General features: G+C 43.3%; 1 protein-coding gene across 1 annotated transcript in view; it reads right to left on the bottom strand.

The window, feature by feature from the left end:
- Window positions 1-21,839, bottom strand: part of ATP2B1 (ATPase plasma membrane Ca2+ transporting 1) — a 236,509-nt gene extending 214,670 nt beyond the window's left edge. Inside the window, exon 1 of the mRNA XM_040344148.1 lies at window positions 21,483-21,839. The gene's annotated coding sequence lies outside the window, so the exon portion shown is untranslated. The remainder of the gene's footprint in view (window positions 1-21,482) is intronic.
- Between the last annotated feature and the right edge of the window lie 1,048 nt (window positions 21,840-22,887).

Here is a 22,887-nt window from a genome sequence, read left to right as displayed (position 1 = left end):
CCGCTATTCCTTCTGGTGAACTGGCAAGCACCAGCGGCCTAGTACATCCTGGTCATATATCCAGCACTGCAGTAACACTTGGTGACGTGGCGAGTCCCATAAGTGCAGTTCAAGCTGGAGAGGTGGCAAGCACTAGTAGTGTCCCGCTGCCACCAAGAAGAAGAAGACAAAGACAGGCCCGTCCCCATAGTGTCCTTCCTGCTGCATTCGCCAATCCTGATTGGGTACCCACCACTTCTGCAGCACCCGTACTTCCCCCATTCACTGGCCAACCCGGAATTCAGGTGAATACAGTTGATTTTACGTCACTGGATTTTTATTCGCTGTATTTCACCGAAGATCTCTATAGATCTATTGTGGACCAAAGCAATTTGTACGCTGGTCAATTCTTCGCCGCTAATCCCCAGCTGTCCCTTGCCAGAGATTGGAAGCCAATTACGGTTTCCGAATTTAAGATCTTTCTGGGCCTTTCCCTCAATATGGGCATTACTAAAAAGAGTGAGCTGCGGTTATATTGGTCCACGCACCCAGTTCACCATATGCCCATTTTCTCTGCCTCCATGGCCAGGACACGATACGAGCAGATCTTGCGGTTCATGCATTTTAGTGACAATGAACTCTGTCGTCCTCGGGGAGACCCTGAATTCGATCGGCTCTACAAAATTCGGCCCCTCGTAAACCACTTCAACGAACGGTTTGCAGCCTTGTATAATCCCCAACAAGTTGTCTGCGTTGATGAGTCCCTGATTAAGTTTTCTGGCCGCTTGTCATTCAAACAATACCTTCCCAGCAAGCGTGCCAGATACGGGGTCAAGTTGTATAAGCTCTGTGACAGGGCAACAGGCTATACATCTAGCTTTATGGTTTACGAGGGAAAAGACAGTCACGTAGAGCCGGAGAATTGCCCTGATTACATAGGGAGCGCTGGTAGGATAGTGTGGGAATTGGTGTCACCCTTATTCGGAAAGGGGTACCACTTGTACGTGGACAATTATTACACAAGCGTGCCACTTTTTAGTCACCTTTTTGATTATGGAATTGGCGCATGTGGCACCGTGCGACCTAATCGCCGGGGCATCCCCCAACGGCTTGTAGAATCCCGTCTTAGTCGGGGGGAGAGAGCCTGCTTACGGTGTAATAATTTGTTAGCAGTGAAGTGGAGGGATTCACGGAATGTTTTTGTTCTGTCCTCGCTTCACGCAGACACGGCAGTCCAAATTCCTACGGCGACTGGTGTGGAGAAACCCCTCTGTATCCACGAGTACAACCTTAACATGGGAGGGGTGGACCTCAATGACCAGTTGTTGGCGCCGTACCTAATTGCCCGGAGGTCCAAACGCTGGTACAAAAAAGTATCAGTGTATTTGTTTCAATTGGCTTTGCTGAACGCTCATGTGCTATACAGAGCTTCAGGACGGACTGGATCCTTCCTAAAATTCCAGGAAGAGATCGTCGAAGCCCTTCTGTTTCCAGATGGTGCTGTGCCCCACCTTCCCAACGCAAATGCAGTGAGCCGGCTGTATGAGAGGCATTTTCCTTTTGTCCTCGCTGGTACCCCTACCCAAAGAACCCGCCAAAAAAGATGTCGTGTCTGCAGCAAACTCGGATTTAGGCGTGACACCCGCTTTTATTGTCCCGACTGTCCTGACCAACCTGGTCTCTGCATTGGTGTATGTTTCAAACGCTACCACACACTAGTTGAGTTTTAGCGTAGGGTACAGCACCACACAGTCCTAGGCACACCAACACAGGGTCTCGGAATATGTGATGGCCATCACATTTTGAGAGACCATAATCTGCAACGTTCAGTTTATAGTTTTCATAAAAGTGAAAAAAAGTAGAAAAAAAATAAAAAAACACAAAAAAAATATAAAATAAAAAATCCAAAAATAGTTGTGGTTGTATTTTTCTCCTCTCTTTATTGTTCTCTTATGTTCACTCTCTACTGTCCACTCACTATTGTTCTATATCTATTCTCTCTATTTTTACAATGTTTTATTGTATTTGCTTTGCAGGTATGGTATGTTATACTGTAATGTTTGTTTTATTGTTAACCATCATTTGCTTAGCAGGTACGCTATTCAGTTGCATCGCGGATTTATTTAGCGTGACAGCAACAGCGTTTGCTCCCACGATACATAAAGCCGCGACTCCAACACTGTGGGAGGTGATTTCACCACCACAGTTAAAAAAAGAGCATATATGCCGAAGCGTGGGGGCATTAGGGGCGGAGGAGCGATTTTGCTCCTAATGCCGCGTACATACGGTCGAAATTCCGTCGGAAGCTTGCCCGTGGAAAAGTCCGACCGTGTGTATGCGCCATAACTTTTTATGCGGCGTACATACGTGTGTGAGCGGCATAACTTTTTTGCGGGAGGATGCCCCCATGCTTTGGCATATATAAATGGTGCATGTATGCCCATCATTAGAAGTGGGTGGATGAAGGGAGGTATTCTAATGGTGGGCATACCCACCGATCAATCTTTTTTTCGTTCAGCCAACAGGCTGCATGAAAAAAAAAAAAAAGATTACAATACATGTCCAACAAGAACCATCAACGTACTGGTATGTTGCTGGACTTTGAATGGTTATACCAGAATGATGCCTGCGGGTTTAGGCATCATCTTGGTATCATTCTTTTCAGCCAGCGGTCGGCTTTCATGTAAAAGCAGTCCTAGCGGCTAATTAGCCTCTAAACTGCTTTTACAAGCAGTGGGAGGGTATGTCCCCTCCCCGGATATAAACTGCGCCATTGGGAAAGTGGGAAAACATTTTATCACACCGATCTTGGTGTGGTCAGATGCTTTAAGGGCAGAGAAGAGATCTAGGGTCTAATAGACCCCAATTTTTTCAAAAAAGAGTACCTGTCACTAACTATTGCTATCATAGGGGATATTTACATGCCCTAAGATGGCAATAAAAATTATAAAAATAATAAAAAAAAGTAAGGAACAGTTTAAAATAAAATTAAAAAAGCAAATTAAATAATAATAAAAAAAATAAAATAAAAAAAGCACCCCTGTCCCCCCCTGCTCTTGCGCAAAGGCGAACGCAAGCGTCGGTTTGGCGTCATATGTAAACAGCAATTGTACCATGCATGTGAGGTATCACCGCGAAGGTCAGATCGAGGGCAGTAATTTTAGCAGTAGACCTCCTCTGTAAATCTAATGTGGTAACCCGTAGAGGCTTTTAAAGGCTTTTAAAAATGTATGTAGTCTGTCGCCACTGCGCATTTGTGCGCAATTTTAAAGCATGTCGTGTTTGGTATCTATGTACTCGGCCTAAGATCATCTTTTTTATTTCATCAAACATTTGGGCAATATAGTGTGTTTTAGTGCATTAAAATAAAAAAATATGTATTTTTGCCCAAAAAAATGCATTTGAAAAATCGCTGCGCAAATACTGCGTGGTAAAAAAAAAATGCAACACCCACCATTTTAATCTGTAGGGCCTTTGCTTTAAAATATATAATGTTTGGGGGTTCAACTTAACTTTCTTGCAAAAAAATAATATGTTTTTATGTAAACAAACAGTGTCAGAAAGGGCTTTTTCTTCAAGTGGTTAGAAGAGTGGGTAATGTGTGACATAAGCTTCTAAATGTTGTTCATAAAATGCCAGGACAGTTCAAAACCCCCCCAAATGACCCCATTTTGGAAAGTAGACACCCCAAGCTATTTGCTGAGAGGCATCTCGAGTCCATGGAATATTTTATATTTTGACACAAGTTGTAGGAAAGAGAATTATTTTATTTTATTTTTTTTGCACAAAGTTGTCACTAAATGATATATTGCTCAAACATGCCATGGGCATATGTGGAATTACACCCCAAAATACATTCTGCTGCTTCTCCTGAGTACGGGGATACCACATGTGTGAGACTTTTTGGGAGCCTAGCCGCGTACGGGACCCCAAAAACCAATCACCACCTTCAGGCTTTCTAAGGGTGTAAATTTTTGATTTCACTCCTCACTACCTATCACAGTTTCGGAGGCCATGGAATGCCCAGATGGCACAAAACCCCCCCAAATGACCCCATTTTGGAAAGTAGACACCCCAAGCTATTTGCTGAGAGGTATGTTGAGTATTTTGCAGATCTTGCTTTTTGTCACAAAGATTTGAAAATTGAAAAAAGAAAAAAAAAAAAAAAATATATATATATATCTTTCTTCATTTTCAAAAATAAATGAGCGCTGTAAAATACTCACCATGCCTCTCAGCAAATAGCTTGGGGTGTCTACTTTCCAAAATGGGGTCATTTGGGGGGGTTGTGTGCCATCTGGGAATTCCATGGCCTCCGAAACTGTGATAGGCAGCGAGGAGTGAAATCAAAAATTTGCGCCCTTAGAAATCCTGAAGGCGGTGCTTGGTTTTCGGGGCCCCGTACGCGGCTAGGCTCCCGAAAAGTCCCACACATGTGGTATCCCCGTACTCAGGAGAAGCAGCAGAATGTATTTTGGGGTGCAATTCCACATATAACCATGGCATGTGTGAGCAATATATCATTTAGTGACAACTTTGTGCAAAAAAAAAAAAAAAAAAAAAGTTTTTCATATTCCAGCAACTGGTGGCAAGATATAAAATATTCCATGAACTCAAAATGCCTCTCAGAAAATAGCTTGGGGTGTCTACTTTCCAAAATGGGGTCATTTGGGGGGGTTGTGTGCCATCTTGGCCTTTTATGGCCTTCAATACTGTGATAGGTAGTGATCGGTAGTGAGGAGTGAAATCAAAAATGTATGCCCTTAGAAATCCTGAAGGCCGTGCTTGGTTTTCGGGGTCCCGTACGCGGCTAGGCTCCCAAAAAGTCCCACACATGTGGTATCCCCGTACTCAGGAGAAGCTGCAGAATGTATTTTGGGGTGTAATTCCACATATGCCCATGGCATGTGTGAGCAATATATCATTTAGTGACAACTTTGTGCAAAAAAAAAAAAAATTGTCATATTCCCGCAACTTGTGGCAAAATATTAAATATTCCATGGACTCAACATGCCTCTCAGCAAATAGCCTGGGGTGTCTACTTTCCAAAATGGGGTCATTTGGGGGGGGTTTGTGCTATTTGGGCATTTTATGGCCTTCAAAACTGTGATAGGTAGTGAGGAGTGAAATAAAAAAATTGCGCCATTAGAAATCCTGAAGGCGATGCTTGGTTTTCGGGGTCCCGTACGCGGCTAGACTCGCAAAAAGTCCCACACATGTGGTATCCCCGTACTCAGGAGAAGCAGCAGAATGTATTTTGGGGTGCAATTCCACATATAACCATGGCATGTATGAGCAATATATCATTTAGTTACAACTTTTTGTAATTTCTTTTTTCTTTTTTTTTTTTTGTCATTATTCAATCACTTGGTACAAAAAAAAAAATATTCAGTGGGCTCAATATGCCCCTCAGCAGATTCCTTGGGGTGTCTACTTTCCAAAATGGGGTCATTTGGGGGGATTTTGTGCTATTTGGGCATTTTATGGCCTTCAAAACTGTCTTAGGTAGTGAGAAGTGAAATCAAAAATTTGCGCCCTTAGAAATCCTGAAGGCGGTGCTTGATTTTCGGGGCCCCGTACGTGGTTGGGCTCCCAAAAAGTCTCACACATGTGGTATCCCCGTACTCAGGAGAAGCAGGAGAATGTATTTTGGGGTGCAATTCCACATATAACTATGGCATGTGTGAGCAATATATCATTTAGTGACAACTTTTTGTAATTTCTTTTTTTTTTTTTTTTTTTTGTCATTATTCAATCACTTGTTACAAAAAAAAAAAAATATTCAATGGACTCAACATGCCTTTCAGCAGGTTCCTTGGGGTGTCTACTTTCCAAAATGGGGTCATTTGGGGGGGTTTTGTACTTCCCTGCTATTTTAGCACCTCAAGAATTGAGATAGGCAGTCATAAAATAAAAGCTGTGTAAATTCCAGAAAATGTACCCTAGTTTGTAGATGCTATAACTTTTGCGCAAACCAATAAATATACGCTTATTGGCATTTTTTTTACTAAAGACATGTGGCTGAATACATTTTGGCCAAAATGTATGACTAAAATTGAGTTTGTTCGATTTTTCTTATAACAAAAAGTAGAAAATATCATTTTTTCTCAAAATTTTCGCTCTTTTTCCGTTTATATCGCAAACATTAAAAATCGCAGAGGCAATCAAATACCATCAAAAGAAAGCTCTATTTGTGGGAAAAAAAGGACGCAAATTTTGTTTGGGTACAACATTGTATGGCCGCGCAATTACCAGTTAAAGCAGCGCAGTGGAAAACTGTAAAAACACCTCTGGTCTTAAGGCTGACAAATGTTCCGGTGGGAAAGTGGTTAAAAACAAAAAACATATGCAAAAAAATAAATCATGAAACAGGCAAATGCAAAGGTGACCCCATTCCTAAAGCTCACTACACTCTAAAATCTGGAAAGAATTGGAGTATACTGCATAGGAATACCTCCAATGTCCAACAAGTAACAGTGGCTTTATAGGTGAGAACACCCAAACATAGCAAGCAGGTAGCTAATTAGTTAGCACTAATGCCCTGAAGCAAGGTGGTCGGCCACATCACTCTGTGCACGCCTGCATTCTTTATTCAAACAACTTGAAATCCATTTATGGATTTCTGTGTGTACAGTTCCAGTATGTACAACCATGTCTCACTGTTCCATATCTCCAAGTTAAAGGGTCACTAAAGGAAAAACATTTTTTTGCTGAAATGACTGTGTACAGGGTATAGAGACAAAATAGTTAACCGATTCCTTTTAAAAATAGATAAAAAAAACAATCATATAATGTACCTACAGTTTAGTTTTGTTTTTGCTATTGTTTCCTGGTTCTCTGATGTACAGAGCCAGAGAGCCAATAGAGGGCAGTGATGGATTGTAAAACAAAACTGGATTGGTGCTGACACACAGTAATCACACCTCCTTGATTAGTGACCACAGTGAGAAATCTCCCAGTACTGTGGTGATCAGGAAACAGACAACCAGGAAGTGTCCAGAACAGAGAGGAATTATAGCAACAGCAAAGCAAAAACAAACAATGAGGACATGAAACCAGGACTGCAGTAAGGTAAAGGAAGCTATTTAGCTAAAAAAAATAATCCTTTAGTGACCCTTTAAGATATGCAGATAACATTTTGCATGGGTTTAATATCTTGGCCAAACGCTCAAATTTAGAAGGAAAGATCAGACATCTTCAGGGCTAAAAATGGCAAAGTAAGGGCCCTTTCACACTGGTGCGTTTTTGCCGCGTTTTCGCGGTAAAAATAGCGCTATCAAAACGCTCTCCATGCCTCTCTCCATTGAAATGAATTAAAAACGTGGTAAAATCGTGGTGTTTTGCCGCGATTTTAATGCTCTGTTTTTACAGCGTTTTTTAATTCATTTCAATGGAGGGGCATGGGGAGCGTTTTAATAGCGCTATTTTTAACGCGTAAACGCGGCAAAAACGCACCAGTGTGAAAGGGCCCTAACAGTATACTGTGCAATACTATGGTAAAACCGTTATTGCTTTACAGCTACACATTTCCATACATCCTATATGGTCAAAGCTGAAACACCTGTCCAACGAAATCTTATAAATTTGAGAAAAATGCTTCCATCCAACATTGGGGCTGGACTTGCACCACATCCATTTAGCTTGCATTGACATCAGCACATTGCACTGATGTGCAGGTTCTTTGTTTAGAGCTAAAATACATTTTGTCTTTCCTGAACGAGTGTTGCAGCACGCAGTAATGTATTGTAAAGCAGGTGTTATAGTTTTACCATATGTACACAAACGCAACTTGAGGGCGTGAAATTAGAGGTAGACGGATATATCGCCTTTTTAAAGAAATTGGCATCAGCCTATTATGTGAAAAAAGGCCGACTGAGGGATCAGAAGCAGGGGCGTGCTGGGTGAAACAGCTGCTTTCTGACTTTTTTTCCCCCCAGTGGAGGAAGTTGGCAGCGGCGGCCGCTGATTGGCCGCGCTGCATTCTGGGGTTTGTAGTGTGGAGGCAGAGCGCGCAGCACATCAGGGGATGAATGGAGCTGAAGGGCAATGATGAGGTGGCAGACTGGCAGTGAATGACATTATTGAGCTGTACTGGTGGGCACTAATAGGCTGCACCCCACCTCTCCACCCTACATTTGCTGAGATAAAAGGAGAAAGAAAAAAAATATATATATCAGCCGCCCCGATTTCTAAATATCGGCATCAGCCAGAGAAAAACCCATATCGTCTACCTCTACGTAAAATGGTCTTTTTGGAAGAAATAGATTTTAGATTTTAATTTGATGGATGGACACATGCACACTGCTGAATTGCAAATTGGCTCAAGTATAAGGGGAGGGGTTGTTTGATTTAAACCAAGACTATTAAAATCATAATTTTTAAAGAGCAACCGTCATCTTTGTCCTGCAGCAGCTCCTCCTGACCCACTGTTGACTCACCAACTGTCCCATTCACTTTAACCACTTCAGCCTCAGAAGATTTTCCCCTTAATCACCAGGCCATTTTCTGCAATACAGCACTATGTCGCTTTAACTGACATTTACGTGGTCATGCGACACTGAACCCAAACAAAAATGTATTCTTATACATAATTAAAAAAAATCGCAATAAGCGTATATCGATTGGTTTGCGCTAAAGTTATAGTGTCTACAAAATAGGGGATAGATTTATTGCATTTTTTTTTTTTTTTTACGAGTAATGGCAGTAATCTGCAATTTTTAGTGGGACTGCAACATTGCAGCGGATAGATCGGACACTTTTTTAGGACCATTGACATTTATAGAGCGATCGGAGCTATAGAAATGCAGATTACTGTGTAAATGTCCCAGGCATGGAAGGGGTTAACACTAGGGGGCGATCAAGGGGTTAAAGGTGTTCCCTTGTGAGTGTTTCTAATTGTGGGGGGTGTGACTGACCGGAGGAGGAGACGTATCGCTGTTCGTAATTACTATGAAAAGCAGATCTGTATCTTCTCTGCTAGAACAAGGATTTGTGTGTTTACAGACACAAATTCCCGTTCTAAGTCTTGTACCCGCGATCGCGAGTGGTCGACGGCCACACGCATCGGGTCACCCCACCCTGCAGCGGGCACGCCTGCCATGGCTCTTGAAGGAGGTCGGTCGGTAAACGGTTAAAGCAACAGCTGGTGATGAGGCAGTGACACAAGGTGAGGGACGTGGCGACAGCAGGTGACTGCCAACAGGGGCTGCCATGATGGATTTGAAATGACAGGTGCTCTTTAAATGTAAGGACTCATTCTTATTGTATTTAGAATCTTTAATATTTGCAAACAAAATTAAGGTTTGCCTTTTAGAATAATAAGCTGTCAGGTTAGTAAAACAGTTTGTAGTGTACATTTGCAAAACAATGGGATAAAGGAATATTCCTGAACTTTGTTTTATCTTGTGGTTACTGTGAAATTTCAGAGCTTGGATTCATTGAATGAGTTTACCAAAAATGTAAATATTGCAGAATATACAGCCTCATGCTACATAACCAAGTTCCATTTCATGTTGAATAAACTAAAGTATTAATGTATCATATATAAAACCATCTTTAGATGGCATAGAATGCATGAAGGCAAACATCTTCAGGCTTTAAAACCACTTTGGTTCAGAAAAAGACCCTGTCGGGACTCAGCATAGAAAGGGTGAGTATCTGCACCAGATTCATGTACCCGTCACAGACAAGTAAATGCATGACCAAGGCTACAACCATTGCACACAAACTTGAGGATTGTCAAAAGTGAATACTACTAACCAGAAATTAGCATGCTAGGGATGCACCGAAACACTTTGTACAAAAATTGTGTTTTCGGCATACTGCCGAAAAGAAAAAAAAAAAAAAAAAACGCGATTACTGCGATGGCCGCGCCACCCATTGCGGGGTGTCACCATGGCAGCTCAAGGTCCTGTCCTTCCCCACCCTCCTTGCAGAGCGGAGTTCTCCCTGTGTCAGGGAGCTGAATTGCCCAGGCCACAGTAACAATGTCCTGCCTTATGTGTTGGCAGACATATCCAATGTCGGGACAATGAATCAGTGTGCCATGATCACAGGTGGTGGGACATTGTTACTGCGGCCCAAGCAATTCAAATCCAGCTCCGTAATACAGCGGGAGATCGCCACTCTGACACAAGCACTGGTGAGAGGCTGCATTGATCTCTTGTATCATGTCTGCAGTCTCAGACCATCTCCTGCGTCATGTCTGCTAGAGGTGCACCAAATGGTAATTTTGCCAATACTATTAGCAGTGTGTTTAGTTAAGAGTGCAGACATGATATAAAAGATGGTTAGAGACTGCATTTTTCTTGAGCTTTACTTGCACTAAAAAGGTGCCAACAATGGGCTACAATAAATTCAGATTAATTTAAAATTGGTGATATTAAAGTCAAATACAAAATTATAAAAAAAAAAAAAAAAAAAAAACACACACACACCTCATTTTCAGCACTAAAATTGCCATTCGGTGCACCACTAGAGCAGGCCAAGCAAAAAGATAATTTTGTCTGCTGCTGAAGCCTGTAATGTAATTTATAGATCTGTTTAGAAGGGTGAGGGACTTATTTATAACTTTTCATTCGGAAGCTGAACTCCACGTAAACAGCTATATAGATACAATACATTTCTAGGGCCCCATGCCAGTTCCCTTGGCAGAGAAAAGCATATAGAGCTTTTTTTGTGCAAAGTTTGGATGGGTTTAGGAGAGTTTTGCGTTTTTGGCCAGAAACCGTAAACCAAAGGGTTTTTTCCTGCCTCAAAATATGCCTGCAATCGTCCCAATGTGCATACACATAGGATAACATGGAGTAGCTTCTACAGGCAGAACAACTCCTGTAGAAGCAGCTATTTTTAAGCCAGTGTGCATGGATAATCTGCCAAATGAATTGCATTTTTGATCATTCTCAAGATTTACACAGCCCTGCCAGACCGACTTCTCTACTGCCACAACTAGGCCTTTTGCCCTGCCCTCACATTGTGACTAGGCAGTGAAGGAAAATCCTTGTTACCCATCGAAACAAATACAGGTACTTAGGTTAATCAGTTACCTATGTGAATAAGTATTTTATTATAAAAAATATAATTCCTGTTTATTTAAACAATGAAAAACAGCAAAGTGCTTGTGCCGTGTAACCTGGCCCTTTCCATCTAAAATACCTTGTTGATCCTACCTGGCGCTGCCTTAGAGCCGGTTCACACTGGGGCGACTCGTCAGGCAGCTCAGCCGCCCGACGAGTCGCGTCCCATTCTATGCAATAAAACCGTTCTAATAGGAGCGACGCAAGACGCTCCGACTTAGAAAAAGGTTCTTGTACGACTTTGGGGGCGACTTGCATTGACTTCTATACAGAAGTCATCTTCAGGACGACTTGCAGAGTCGCCCCCGAAGTCGTGCCGCCGCAGTGTGAACCGGCTCTTACCCTCTGTAGACGGACCACGTTTAGCATGTTTGTTGAGCTCCAACACTGGTCAGTTTACGTGCCTCCGTCATCAGCTGTCATTTCTCTCTCGCCACATCCTCCCCTGCCCACCTGCTGCTATACTATGTAAAATAACCATCTGTGCTTAGAATCCCCTCGATTGAATCTTGTTAAATCACTCAGCGTCTTAGTTTTATAGAAATGAAGCGGCGCAATACTGTGACCGTCCACCGCTCTCCTCCTGGCTGAGGTCAGAGGAAACCTCAACCCCTCAGACCGTGGCAGGAGCTGCCGGACATCAGCTGACTGCACAGCGGCATTGCAAGATAAGGTATTGCCTTGAATAATTTTTTATAAAACAAAGGCACTGAGCGATATAACAGGCGATTCTAGTAAGTACAGATAGTGTCTTTCCAACCACTTTAACAGATTGTGGGTGGAAGGCATTCTTTGGCGTAGAAATATTGTAAAGCCATCTGGATACAGGAAATGGACTTAAAGACAAATCATCTAACCAAAGCATCAAAGTCCAAGGCTGCCATCCACTATACCATCGGAGGCTTGGCACTGCCTAACCTTAAAGTGGTTCTGAAGTCAAAACTTTTTTCCTTTAATGCATTCTCTGCATTAAGGAAAAAATAAAATAAAAAAATGTAAAATAAAAAAAGTTTTACAGCTTCCTGTCCCCCCCCCCCCCCCCACTTCCATAAATCCTTACCCAAGTCCTCAATCAATCCAGTGCTGTTCACAGCTGCATCTTTTCTTCTGCTTTACAAAAGGGACTTTGGCAACAGCAGAAGCCATGTGCTCCTATCAAATACAGTTAGGAAGCAGGGGCAGCACCAAGCTGTGCCGTGTGTGCCGCAGGGGCAGCTCCGTAGAGACACAACTTGGGAGAGCATGCACGTGTGCCCCCATAGCAGGCAGCTTGCTATGGGGGCACACAAGAGAAGGAGCCAAGATCGCTGGTGGGGGATCCCAGAAGAGGATGTTCAGGACCACTCTGCAATACCACTGCACAGAGCATGCAAGTAACATATTTTAATAAAAAAAAAAAAAAAAAAAAGCCTTCAGTAACCCTTTAGGAACCATTACACTGATGCACAAATTGCTCCGCTTGCCTCTCTTCATGCTTCCTCTGAGATGCCTGTTTGGATATTTTATTTTTTGCGCTATAAACAAAAAAAAAAAAAAAAAAAAAAAAAAAAAGCGTACATTTTGAAAAAAAAAACACAATATTTTTTACTTGTTGCTATAATAAATATGCCAAAAAAAAAAAAAAAAATGAAAAAAAAAAAAAACCACACATTTTCTTTTCTCAGTTTAGGCCGATACGTATTCTAAAAATTTTTTTTTTTTTTTTACAAAAAAATAACGAAAAAACGCAAAAGTTATAGCGCCTACAAAATAGGGGACATAATTTTTTTATTATTTTTTTTTTTTACTAGAAATGGCGGCGATCTGCGATTTTTATTGGGACTGCGACATTATGGCGGACACTTGACACATTTTTGGCGCCATTCACATTTATACTGCGATCAGTGCTATAAATATGCACCAATTACTGTATAAATGTGACTGGCATTGAAGGGGTTAACACTAGGGGGTGAGGAAGGGGTTAAATGTATTCCCTGCATAGTATTCCAACTGTAGGTGGAGGGGGGGTGACCGATCTGTGTCCCCATGTACAAGGGACACAGATCGGTCTCCTCTCCAGAGACAGGACGCTGTCTCTGTGTGAGCCGGCAATGAGAGATAATCTAATGTTTACATATGAGATCATCTCTCATTGGCCGCACAGATCGCATCGCAAACGGCCACTCTGATTTGCCGTTCGCGGCGATCTGTAATTGGCTGTGTCCAAAGGAACACGGCCAACACAGAGTTTCCCCGCTGCGTGCTCTGGAGCGCGACGCATCAATTGACGTCCAGTTGGATATTCAGGTCCGCGCTATAGCCGAATGACGGCTACAGCGCGGGTCTCAAGAAGTTAAACTACTTTACCAATGGTATATGTCCCCTGACTGTACACCAATATTTGCACCCAACTCATGCCCGATGTGCCTTCCAAGCCTGTAGGCAATGGGGCACCCCATTTCACATCTGGTGGTCCTGCCCTAAACTGACTTCTTTGGACATGGGTGTACACCATGATCAGAACGGTTTTGAAGGCCACCCTTGCCCACAACCCATGGGAGGTCCTATTGTAGGCCAATCCTAACCCTCACTTAGAGCCAGAAGGGACTTGTGGAATTAGTATTCCTGGCAGCCCATCAGACATTGGCCAGACCCTGGCAACAGCGATTTCCCACCTTCAATGAAGTTAGGCAGAGTCTTATGGGGACCATGCTTCATAAAAAGCTCACTTCCATATTATCCGACAACCATACTAAGGCTGGCCATTCACAGAGCAAATGTCTTTCTTGCAACTACAGGTTGCATGAATGAAATGTGGCCCTTTCCTGAATGTGAATGGTGTGGTCGGCGGCTATACGATCCGGCTGATTATCAGCTGCCCTATTACCAGGACCGCCAACAACACGGATATTGTATCTACCAAAAACACCACCTCCTACCGGGCTCCATTTTTTAACCCTATCCATTACCGTGGATGAAACATAGATAGCTCCTGAAGAAGCACTCAACTGCGAAACATGTAGAGCTTGCTTGGAATTTACCAATACACACGCTAGCCATCAACATCCGTTGATGTCTTTATTGGACCAGTATTGGTTTATTATTAATGTTTTGTGAAATTACAAGTTTTTTGTGATATTCATTTTTTGCTTTTAATGTATTTTACTAATATCCATTGTAATGTTGATTCAATAGCCCTTTTGGGATTGCGTCAATAAAATATATTTTTGTTTCAACGATGATACATCCAGCCTGCCCATACACTGTTTGAATCTCGGCCAAGATTCAAACCTAGGATGGCCTGCCTACATTTTTGAATGTTTGGGATAACCAACACACACACACTTTGTGGATAACTTATAATGACCACCTAAAATTCGACCAAACTTTTTTCGGCACAACAGCAATCCCCCCACTCTACAAGATTCCTCTTTTTCCACATCCCGCTCTGTCCACTCTTTCATTTCCTGACCTATAGCTCTAAATTATGCATCATTGGCTGTTCTCCCTCGGATGCAATCATTATTGCTGGCGAGGAGCAAACCCTGCACGCACCACTGAGACAGTACATGTATTTTGCCTCTAACACCTCGTTGCAATACCTGGGTATTTTCTGTGCCCTCTTCCTATTGATGCATTCCTTTGTACCACTATATGCTGTATTAATTGCTGCCAATGGCACCGGATTTAAAAAAATATTAGTATTCAGAATTTAGACCTCCTATCCCTCCATAAAGAGTACCTGTCACCACTTATTACTGTCACAAGGGATGTTTACATGATCAAGTGATCAAAGTGTAAAAACACAATTGTAAAAATAAAGAAAAAAAAATTTAAAGCGCACCCATCCCCGCAAAGCAAAGAAACCGTATACGGAAGTCATGCCTGCATATGTAAACGGTGTTCAAATCACACATGTGAGGTATCGCCGCAATTGTCAGAGCGAGAGCAATAATTCTAGCACTAAACCTCCAACCATAAAAAAATGTATTGCATCGCCTATGGAGATTTTTTTTTTAGGTACTGTCGTTTGTTGGCATTCCACGAGTATGTGCAATTATAAAGCGTGACATGTTTGGCATCTATTTACTTGGCGTAACATCATCTTGCACATTATACAAAAAGAAAAAAAAGAAAAAAAAAAATGGGCCAACTTCAGTTTCATTTTTTTAATTCATGAAAGTGTATTTTTACCAAAAAGTTGTGTTTAAAACACTGCTGCACAAATACCAAGTGACATAAAATACTGCAACAATTGCCATTTTATTCTTTAGATTCTCTGCTAAAAAAAAAAATACATATAATGTTTGGGGGTTCCAAGTAATTTTCTAGCAAAGAATAAGAATTTTAACTTGTAAACACCAACATGTCAGAAATAGGCTTAGTCATGAAAGGGTTAAGGGCTCTTACACAGCAGTGTAAAAAAAAAAAAAAAAAAAAAAAAAAACACACGTTTTAGGTATTCAAGTTTTTCGTTTTTTCAATGGATCCAAAAAGGAGGGTGAACACTGCTCCAGGTGATTCCAATTCAATGGATCAAATGGGCTGGGTGCCAACATCGGCTCGCCAAAGGAAGGAAAAAATATGCGGATGTACACCACAATAGATCCAATGTTGATTTATTCATGCCAACAATGACTGCCACCAAGACAAAGGACACAGAAGAGGTGATGGATTTCACTTAACTAGTTCTTTTTTGAAGAAACTCCAGTTAAGCGAAATGTGTCACCTCTTCTGTGTCCTCTCATGGTGGCAGTCGTTTCACTTAACCACCTCAATACCAGGCACTTACCCCCCTCTTCCTGCCCAGGACAATTTTCAGGACTGTTGCATTTTGAATGACAATTGTGCGGTCATGCAACACTGTACCCAAACCAAATTTTTATAATTTTCTTCCTACAAATAGAGCTTTCTTTTGGTGATATTTGATCACTGCTGGGGTTTTTATTTTTTGCTAAACTAAAAGACCGAAATTTAAAAAAAAAAAAAAAACCTGGACCGACACCAATAGGCGGCACTGATGAGGAACTACTGACAGGCATTCCTGAGTGGCATCTTAAGGGCACTGGCAGGCATTCCTGAGTGGCATCTTAAAAGCGGTTGTATACCCGCGATTATTATTTTTTTTTCCCCACCTGAAAGGCAAAAGCCATAATGAGCTAGTATGCACTGCATATTAGCTCATTATGAAATACTTTCCTCGGAACGAGGTGAAGAGAACTTACCTGGTCCACACCGAGCGAGATGTCATCTTGCTTCGGCGTGTCTTCCGGGTATCACCGCTCCAGCGCTGTGATTGGCTGGAGCGGCGACGTCGTCACTCCCGCACGGGAGACTTCAATCCGGCAAGGTCCGGCGGCTGCCGGACCTTTAGCCGGAGGATCCCTGCTGCGCATGTGCCGCTGCAATCAGCGGCACATTGCGAGCGGAATATCTCCTAAACCGTAAAGGTTTAGAAGATATTCTTTATACCAACAGGTAAGCCTTATTATAGGCTTACCTGTAGGTAAAAGTTAAAAAAATGCCTACACAACCACTTTAAGGGCACTGGTAGGGATTCCTGAGTAGCATCTTAAGGGCACTTTAATGGGCACCTCTAATGGGGGCTGCACCGATTACCAGCGCAGAACCCCCCACTCTGACAGGGAAAGCCACTGATCGTCTCAAACCGGGAAAAGCCATTTACCGGCACTTCCCGGTTCACGTGATGATCAGCTGTGATTGGTCATAGCTGAACACGTGGTAAAATGCCTTAGTCAGAGGCTCCTTTCCACTATCGGAGATGAGGTTTTTTTAGACTGACACAGAGCACCTCTGATGGCCTTGCTGCGTGCCCCCAAGGGCGCACGCCGGCTTATTATCCTGATCACATCATATGAGGTCTGGTCAGGATAACAGAACCACTTTGCCGACATCATATTGCTATATGGCAGGTGGTTAACTAGTGCTTCTTTGAAGAAGCACTAGTAAAGTGTAGAATGCGTCACCTCTTTGTGTGTCCTTTGTCTTGGTGGAAGTCATTTTGGCATGAATAAAACATTGGCTCTATGGTGGTGTGCAGCCGTATCTTTTTCCTAGCTTTCAAATGGGCCAAAACGCACAGGCATGTAAAAACTAGCACTGCATCTGGATCACTATCTCCATTACTGGTCATTAGTTACCCTCAAATCACACCTCCCTATAGTCTAGATTTTTTTTTTTTACGTATGTAAAAACACAGACCACACTCATTTATTTGGGTAGGACCATCTATCTATCACCAGCATATGCCTCACAATTGCTTTCCGTATTATCCTGGGCAATCAAAAAAGCAAATACTAAATGGAACAGGAAGGTCAATGGCTGGCCCACCACCATTTCTCTTCACTACTGTTTATTGGTACTTGATGTATGAGCTAAAAGGCATAAGGGCAGGCTATATAGATGCAGCCATCAGAATAGCATGCCAAGACAGTATTTGCATATTTGAGTTCACACAGTTTTAGGGTTTATGGGCGGAAAACCATATATAGATGCAGTGGCTACAACTACAAATTAGGAGTGCTTTTAGCTTCTAATAAAAAAAAAAGTATAAATACAAAATTTTCACTTGTTTAGCATTTACACTCTACCGTCAGTCACAAGAACCAAATCATATATACGCATACACAAAACTAAGTATATTCCCTGGACACATTGATTGCTTTATATTTCTGTTCTCATTTTAGCAGCTTAAACATTATATTAACTTTTAGTGGATTCTGAGGCCCCTCCCCCATCACTCCTGACAAGTGAGACACTTACCTGTTCCTGCTCCAAAAAGAAACTACTTGAAAACCTTCCCCATGGGATCATGCTGTGCTCATCACATGCAAGCCACAATCTTCATTCATTCCAAAAAGTTCTTATCCCTCAGAAGTAAAGAATTTTCACTGGAATGACAGAAGATGGTGGTGCACATATGCAGAATAAACAAGAAATTACAGAAGATAAAGCTGTGCAGCGCCAAACAGTCCGCAGACTGATGATCTCAGCCAAGTGGAGATGGGTGCAATGAGGGGGGAAGGCAAAGGAGTGGTTTTACACTTTATACTGGCCATATTTTACCAGCCTCCCTTAAAGTGGAGGTTCACCTAGAAATGACAATTTTTAAGATTAGATTCATGCTCATTTTGTCAAGGGGAATCGGGTGTTTTTTTTTTTTAAATCGAAGCCGTACTTAGCGTTTTAGAGATACATCTTCTCCGCCGCTTCCGGGTATGGGCTGCGGGACTGGGCGTTCCTTCTTGATTGACAGGTTTCCGACGGTCGCATCTATCGCGTCACGATTTTCCGAAAGTAGCCGAACGTCGGTGCGCAGGTGCCGTATAGCGCCGCACCGACGTTCGGCTACTCGTGACGCGATAGATGCGACTGTCAGGAAGACTGTCAATCAAGAAGGAACGCCCAGTCCCGAAGACCATACCCGGAAGCGGCGGAGAAGATCGCTCTAAAAAAAATAGCCGATTCCCCTAGACAAAAATGAGCATGAATCTAATCTTAAAAAAAAAATTTTAGGGTGAACTCCCGCTTTAGTTTAATCTTTATAGTTTTCCACAACACAACAAAAAAATTCTATATCACATGCAGAGGGAATGACAGACTTCATAAGCCAATAAAAATCTGGTGCATTCCACATTACCGTCATTCTAATGTGTTTCAGGCAGTGAACAGGGGTGACGCTCAGGTAGTTACCAGCGCAGAGTGGACCCAAGTGTGGATACGCTCAAAGTTTAATGAGAAAGCTGGAAATCAGGAAGTTACAATAAATCTGCAGAGCCTCCAAATAGTATTATTGGCTGTGCATGGTTGGTAGTGGTATGGTTGTGCATGTGAAATCACATTGAGATTGTGGTGCACACACACATTTAATGGACACCCATGCAGCTCAAAAAATAAACCTTATCCAATTCCATTCACATGAAACAAAGCCTTGAAAAGTTGGCTCACTCAAAAAGATGCATTAAGCTGGCTATAGAAAGACTGAAAATTAAACAGCTCAGCTGGAACTGGACAACATCTCTATCCATCTATAGGCAGGCTGCATAATAATAATAATAATAATATTATTATTAGACCACTGTCAGTAGCTATAACCGCCAACAGTAATCATTGCATTCTGACAGTCGGGAAACCTCCCACTGTCCGAATACAATAGTGCAGGGATTTCCCCCCCTTAACACCGACTGTTGACAGGAGAATCAAGCAATTGTTGTTCCTTTAACCCATGGTTGAAGGAATAAAAACAACAATGTATGGCCTGGCCTGTCTTACTTTCTTAAAAACATCCAACAGCTCTAATGTAGCTCCAAGTCATATCTTAAGTTTGAGGGCTGTGCATATGTCACAGTAAACAAGGCTCTACCAGGTTGGGTTATGCGTATTTAATATAATAATGAATACAGAACGAGGCGAGATAGCACCTATGTTTCAGCACTGAAAGATCTATAGAAGGAAGTTACAGTGTTGGGAGTTCCCAAGCAAAAGCAAGACAGCAGAAAACACTGCAGTGGACTGCCAAAAAAAAAAAACACCTTCCCCCGCACACACACACACAACTATATAATTTAATACGGCATTGAACATGCAAAGCTGAAGCAGCAGCCATAAAAGGGTTAAGGGCTAGGTATGGTAAGATATTTAAAGGCAATCCTTAAAGAGCATGCAAGGACAATGCCCTCATCGTAAAGGGTAGTTAAGATCACAAGGGAAAATACGGAGATGGAGAGATACATACAAAAAAAAAATACCTATTACATCACATAGCAAACACGTTTGACCATTTCTAAAAGAAAACATGTGTAAAACGATTAAACGCTGTTAGAAGACAAGGGGGTAAATAAAACACCAAGCTCATCAATGGTACAACACAAAAAAAGGACAGACATCTCTGACTTTCCACAGACAAACAATATAAACAGCAACATAAAAAGAAGTGCAGTAATGACAGCTTCCCAATCCCACCATCTTAATCTCAACCACCCTACAGTCAAGGACTGCCTGAACTACAGGATCAAAGAAAACGGATCAAAGCTCAGCACAAGCGATCACCTGAGGAATTAGTAGCTCTGAAAAGCATGTGCACAGAAAAAACGTAGAAGAAACGTATTCCATAGCATCGTGTCCATATTCATTCTACCTGATTGAGTTACGACACTTGACCCAATGAACACAGCTAATAATTAATAGCAAGAGATGTGACAGCACACCTGTAGCCCCAAGATCTCATGTCTGTCAACCTCTACATTTAAGGAACGTCTAAAAGGTTTTCTCCATAAAATCTGCCGTCAACACCCCCAAATCAGCAATGAGTGGGCTATCAATTTAAATTGTGGCTTATTGTTGCGGTGTGTGTGTGTGACACTTGGAGAATAATTCTTATGCAATTCAACCTGTTTCTACTAGTCTCTTTAGAAGACTCTAGCATATACGTGGCAGATTTCCATGATAAAACTATGACATCTGGCTGATAAACATTCAATATTCTATCTGAAAAAAAACAGATGCAACAAGGACAAGTCACAATATACTAAGAAAAATATATATTTTTTTGTAAAAACACTGGTTCCATCTTAGGTTTATATGCATTGAAGAGCTACCCAGAATAGAATTTACAATGACAAAACGTGATCGCATGCCGCCAGCCGTCACTGGTAAACTGCAGATTACAACGGTGTTCCTGGCATAAAAGCACAGGTAGGCTCACCATCTGAAATAGTAAGTAGCCAGGAGACTAATCCAGGCTACTTAATCCAAGCAGCACACACACAAATGGTTGACAAGCACAGTTCATTTACCAGGGTGGTGGTGATGATGATCAGGGAGAGCTCACTCCAGAGGCATGACTAATAGGAATGTGTGTGTGTGCTCACCATGTAAGACACTGGCAAAAGGGGAGAGAACACAGAAGCAGCACATAAAAGGTGATGCATAGTTCATGTCTGTTACAATTCTGACTAAATGGAGCAGACATTGAACAAACAGCAGGCATCCCTCGCCCATCATCTGACTTAGTCCAGCCATAGCGCCAGGCCCACCCGGGCATTGTATTTTGGGGGGCGCATTTCCCATGCCATCAGATGGGTGCAGATCTCAGTCAAGGTCAAAGCTCTGGATCATACTGGTAACATCCAATCAACTGGTGTGCCCCCCCTCATCCTGGCACAGAATAGAGTGCCCAGTGTCAGGATACCCAGGCTGCTGCCATAACAACCATCCCTATGTAATCCCACCACCAGCAGCACCACCCTTCTCCTCTTCCTCCCTGGTGCTGGCATCAGCCTTGGCACAATAAAGGCGGGTGTTTGGCACTCCTCTACAAAGGGCACCTGTCAATGACACGGCCAATATGGCTGAGGGGGGGTTCGGAAAGGAGAATGTGCACCCCGCACGGTGACCGATGCGGCCCTCCCCCCCGGTGTGGCCCCTTACCTGACGGAGGCGATGCAGGTGTCGTGTAGTTGTGGGGGAGAGAGGAGGAGGAGGTATCTGATCACAGCATGGTGTCCCCCGGCTCCCCCGCCGGCCGGCCGCTCTCTCTCTCTCCCTCACACGCAGACTGAAGGCGGCAGAAGCTGGAGCAGCGATGGGGGAGGGGGGAGTGGTGATCACAATATGACTGAACAGGAGAGGGAGGGGTGGAGAAGAGAGGAGAGCATAGAAGAGGAGAGAGAAAAGGGGGGGGGAGAGGACCGGCGAGCAGAAATAAACCTGACTGAAATGACAAGCACACAGCCGGCCACCTCTCCTCACACTCTACACGGCGCGCCGCTCCCTCGGCCGGCACATTCCTATCACACTCACTCACAAGCACGCTCCGACTCAGGGAACTCCGAGGAAGGACTACACTGCCTCTAATATTTTTTTTATAATTGCAGGCTGGGAGGAGCGCGGCTCTGACTAGGAGGAAGCCGCCCCCTCCTCCTCCTCCTTACAGTGCCCTCCCGCCCCGCACTGCCCGCGGTCGTCACGTGCTCCTTGCTCACCGGGGTGGTGACGTCCGTCCTCAGCGCCTCCGCTCGGACATTGGTCCGCGTTCCAGAGCCAGGCGCTGCCTGTGGACGCGCATACCGCGTTACCCCCCCTCCCTTTGCCTCAGCGCTCGGCACGCCCCCTCGGGCCATCCCCGCTCGCTAATTGGTCTTGACGTACTTCTTTCCATGACGTCTCGCCCTGTGCATCGTCTATGTGTGAGGATGCATATGGTGCGGGCACCAGCCGGAGCGGCGGATCGATGGCTCGGGGGAGTGCACGAGGGCCTAGGTCACAGGAGACAGGCTGTCATAGAGCGTGGCGATGTACATTGACCTGCTCTTATCACACTGCTCCACATTATCTCTTCATGAACAGTCACAACTACATTCCTCACTCAGCATTTCTACTCCTCCCTGTCAGGGGTGTGAGAAGCTCCACCTATATCTTCTCTTCCCTGTCAGGGGTGTGGGGAGCTCCACCTATAGTAATCCTTCTCTTCCCTGTCAGGGCTGTACGGAGCTCCACCTATAGTAATTCTACTCTTCCCTGTCAGGGGTGTGAGGAGCTCCACCTATAGTATATCGTCTCTTCCCTGTCAGGGGTGTGAGGAGCTCCACCTATAGTAATTCTACTCTCCCCTTTCAGGGCTGTGAGGAGCTCCACCTATAATAATCATTATCTTCCCTTTTAGGGGTGTGAGGAGCTCCACCTATAGTATATCGTCTCTTCCCTGTCAGGGGTGTGAGGAGCTCCACCCATAGTAATCCTACTCCTCCCTGTCAGGGGTGTGAGGAGCTCCACCTATAGTAATCCTTCTCTTCCCTGTCAGGGCTGTACGGAGCTCCACCTATAGTAATCCTTC

Source organism: Rana temporaria, chromosome 3 (assembly GCF_905171775.1).
Source record: "Rana temporaria chromosome 3, aRanTem1.1, whole genome shotgun sequence".
Lineage (NCBI taxonomy): Eukaryota > Metazoa > Chordata > Amphibia > Anura > Ranidae > Rana > Rana temporaria.
The sequence above is the reverse complement of the archived record's forward strand: the minus strand, read 5'-3'. Positions and strand labels throughout refer to the sequence as shown.